The 4643-nt window shown below is 40.5% G+C and overlaps 1 pseudogene; it reads right to left on the bottom strand.

The window, feature by feature from the left end:
- Window positions 1–3237: 3237 nt before the first annotated feature.
- Window positions 3238–4413, bottom strand: LOC148696323 (uncharacterized; annotated as a pseudogene).
- Window positions 4414–4643: the final 230 nt, after the last annotated feature.

The raw sequence follows: 4643 nt of genomic DNA, 5'->3' as shown, positions 1-4643 counted from the left end.
ATTTCAACAGAAAAGATGGGATGTTGCGGCATTTGGTCTTTGGCACCTATATTGCCGGTTCTTTGGCAATGATCACAAGTCACACAAAAAGTTCTAACATCCTTAAATATAGTTAGCCAATAAAATCCACATTCTAAAACTTTATGTGTTGTTTTTTGAGAGCCAAAATGACCCCCACATGCATAAGTGTGACAGAAAGTTAAAATTGAATTAAACTCCGTTTCATGCACACACCTATGTAGAATTTGATCAGGGCAATGTTTCCACAAATATGGGTCATCCCACACATAAAAACGTGCATCCTTTTTAAGTTTATCACGTTGGTGTTTGTTTAGGTTGTTTGGAACTTGTTTAGACACTAAATAGTTCACTAAATCAGCATACCATGGCACACTTACCTCTATGGACAACAATTGCTCATCTAGGAATGTCTTTGGGATAGGCACGACATCCTCCTCATGCACCATACGGCGCAAGTGGTCAGCCACCACGTTTTCACTTCCTTTGTTGTCCCAGATTTCGATATCGAACTTTTGGAGAATAAGCATCCAACGAAGAAGCCTTGGTTTGGCCTCCTTCTTCGTAAATAAGTACTTCAACGCTACATGATCAGAGTAGATTATAACTTTAGTACCAAGTAAATAAGAGCGAAACTTATCTAAAGCAAAAACAACAGCAAGAAGTTCTTTTTCCGTTGTGGAGTAGTTCAATTGAGCATCATTTAGAGTCCGAGATGCATAGTATATGACATATGGCTGCTTGTTCTTCCTTTGGCCTAAAACAGCTCCTAATGCATAATCTGAGGCATCACACATAAGCTCAAAATGAAGGCTCCAATCTGGTGGAACTATGAGAGGGGCCGAAGTAAGCATCTCCTTGAGGTGTTTGAAGGCCCTCTCACATTCCTCGTCGAACTTGAATGGTACATCTTTTTGGAGAAGTCAGCATAGGGGTTGGGAAATCTTAGAAAAGTCTTTGATGAATCGCCTATAAAATCCTGCATGTCCAAGAAAAGAACGAACCTCTCTAACCGAAGTAGGAGAGGGTATGTAGCGTACAAGATCTATTTTTGATTTACCAACTTCAATACCCTTGGCCGAAACAATGTGTCCTAAAACTATTCCTTGTTTTACAATAAAATGACATTTTTCCCAATTTAAAACAAGGTTAGTTTCAATGCATCGTTTCAAGATTAATGTGAGATTATCTAAACAATCATCAAACGAATCACCAAACACGCTAAAATTATCCATGAAAACTTCAATAATCTTCTCCACAAAATTTGAAAATATACTTACCATGCATCTTTGAAAGGTGGCTGGTGCATTACATAAACCAAATGGCATTCGACGATAAGCAAAAATACCAAATGGACAAGTAAAAGTAGTCTTTTCTTAATCATCTGGAGCTATAACAATTTGATTATATCCCAAATAACCATCAAGAAAACAATAAAAAGAATGACCAGCTAACCTTTCAAGCATTTAATCAATGAACGGCAAAGGGAAGTGATCTTTCCTTGTGGTGGCGTTGAGCTTCCTATAGTCAATGCACACTCTCTAACCTGTTTGGATACGAGTTGGCACAAGCTCATTCTCGGCATTCTTCACCACAGTTACTCCAGATTTCTTTGGCACAACTTGAACTGGTGAAACCCAACGGCTATCCGAGATAGGATAAATTACTCCACAGTTAAGTAATTTGATAATCTCCTTCTTTACAACTTCCATCATTGGAGGGTTGAGCCGGCGTTGAGCCTCTCTAGTTGGTTTAGCCCCCTCCTCTAGAAGTATGCGATGCATGCAAGTTGTAGGATTAATACCCTTAATGTCGGCCAAGGTCCATCCTATGGCTGTTTTGTGCTTTTTCAACACCCGAATCAATTTCTCCTCCTCCATTGCTGTGAGGGATGAGGAAACTATGACAGGCAACATCTTATTTTCTCCTAAATAGACATACTTCAAATGATCCGGCAATGGTTTAAGCTCAAGAATGGATGCCTGAATCACTGAAGGTAACAACTTGTTAGTGGAAACAGGAATTGGAATTGGGTTTCGAGGCTTACCAAAGTGTTGTGGCAATGACTCAAGGGCAGCAACCATCTCGACCTCATCTTCACATGTAGGCACAGCAAGGAATTCTTCATGCATGCCGTGGGTTTTATCCTTTCCTGCCCCTTGGTTTTCGAGTCCTATTCCTTTAGTAATGGTCGTTTCAAGGGGATCCCTCTCCAAGGAGTCAAGATAGTCATGCGCCAATGAATCAAATATATCAATAGAAAAACAAGAATGATCATCTTTAGGATATTTTATAGTTTCAGAAAGATTGAAATCAATAACTTCCCCATCAAATTCCATTGTTAATGTCCCCTTAAACACATCTATCTTAGTGCGGGCTGTTTTCATGAAAGGTCTCCCAAGGAGGATCGGCAATGGGGTAGAATGGGCCGAATCTTTCATGTCAAGCACATAAAAGTCCGTTGGAAAGATCAAATTGTTAACCTGCACCAAAACATCTTCCAAAACTCATTTTGGATATGCATTAGAATGATCGGCCAATTGAATAATCACACCATCATTTTTAAGCTCTCCTAAGTTCATAGATGCATAACTTGAGTAAGGCATGACATTAATTGAAGCTCCTAAGTCTAACATAGCATGTTCAAACTTAGTATTACCAATAACACAAGGAATTGTAAAACTACCCAAATCTTTGCATTTAGGTGGTAGTTTCGTTTGTAACACTGCAGAAACATTCTCACTCACCTGGACCACCTCCTTGTTTGAAATCCTCTTCCTTGTTGTGCAAAGCTCTTTTAAGAATTTGGCGTACTTAGGAACTTGCTTGATTGCATCAAGGAGCAGGATATTGACTTGAACTTTCCTAAAGGTTTCCAAAATGTCATTTTCATTCAGTTCTTTCTTTGATTGCCTAAACCTGCTAGGAAATGGCACATTTAGTGGAATAGTAATAGAAAAATTCGAATTTAAACTTACCTTGGTGGTGTGGAACGGTTTTGTTGCACTAGGGGGTTGCGACAAGGTTTGTTCCACCCTTGCCGTGGCCTTTGCTCCTTGTTCATCCTCTTCTTGCAGAAGCTTGTCCTCCTCTTGGCTTGTTTTGGATGGTTTTGGGGTGGTTCCAACCTCCTTGCCACTTCTCAAGGTGATAGCCTTAGCGGTTTCAAAACCTTTTTTCGAATTAACAATGGTCGAGCTAGGTAATTTGCCTTCTTCTCTAAACTGCCCCATGAACTCCGCCATCTGCCCAATTTGTTTCTTCACTTCCCCCATCTCTTTGGCTTGATTTTGTAATCCCTGAGTCAAAGAGGTTAGTATTTGCAGCATTTTATCATTGTCCAAAGACGAACCTGAATTTGGTTGGGCAGATTGTGATGGTACATATGGCCTTTGATAGAGCCCAGGAGGTGGCTGTCTATATCCTCCTTGTTGTTGAGGTTGTTGAGGCTCCCTCCACTTGAAGTTTGGATGATCTCTCCAACCCGGATTGTATGTATTTGAGTATGGATTATTCCTTTGCTGATTTTGGCCTTGATAACCTATGGCATTGGCGCTTTCCCATCCTCCATTCTCTATCAATTGAGGACATTGATCATTGAGATGCCCTTGCATGGAGTGCACTCCACATATGGCCGCACCTTGCACTTTGGATCCATCGACCACCTGTGACACAAGAACAATGAGGTTAGCCAATTAAGCTTGAATTTCAAAAGTTACACTTACCTCATTCACTTGTTGTTGCTACCGTGGGGGTTCTCTTTGTCCAACACCTTCATATTGTTGTGCATTCAAGGCTCAATTTACAATTAAAACCTTGGTAGCCACCGGTGTTTTCTCAACCAAAGCACCTCCCACTGAAGCATCTAGTATTTGTCTCTCAATTGGAAGGAGTCCCTCGTAGAAATATTAAATTAAGAGCTCTTCCTTCATTTGATGTTGAGGGCATGATGCAACTAAAGTTTTGAAACACTCATAATATGCTGGAAAAGACTCCCCTTGATTTTGTTGAATTCCGCTAATCTTCTTCCTCAAAAGAATCACTCTTGAAGTTGGGAAGAATTTCTCCAAGAATGCTCTCTTCATGCTTTCCCAAGAAGTGACAGTCCCGGGTGCCAATTCATAGAGAGAATGGAAAAGCTTTCATCTTCAAAATATTCCCATCCACATTAATGGGTGTCATGCTTATGCATACAACTTCAAACTCCTTCAAATGCTTGTTTGGATCTTCCATGGATAGCCCATGGTATTTGGGAATATGATGCAGCAAGCTTGACTTCAATTCGAACTCATCGGTCTTGCCTTAAGCCGCCATAGGGTATTGAATGCTAATAGGCACGGCATTGTCCAACCCCGAGGCAGAAAGTTCCTTGATTGTTCGATTATCCGCAGCCATGGCTTGTTTTTCCTCTTCCACTTCTTCTTCTTCAGATTCGGCCTCAAAACTAGGTGGACTAGGTTATGGATGCCTCCTCTTTCTTCTCAACGTTCATTCAAAATCGTCGTCAAACTTTAATATATTCTCATGAACAGGTTGAGAACTACGAGTCATACACTTGTACCTAAAACAATGAAACAAAACAAATCAGCAACCCTCTTAGAGGGCACGACACACAAACAAAAACA

The sequence above is a fragment of the Pyrus communis genome, chromosome 6 (assembly GCF_041283825.1).
Source record: "Pyrus communis isolate YQ-2024b chromosome 6, ASM4128382v1, whole genome shotgun sequence".
Classification (NCBI taxonomy): domain Eukaryota; kingdom Viridiplantae; phylum Streptophyta; class Magnoliopsida; order Rosales; family Rosaceae; genus Pyrus; species Pyrus communis.
This window is presented reverse-complemented; position numbering and strand designations above follow the sequence as displayed.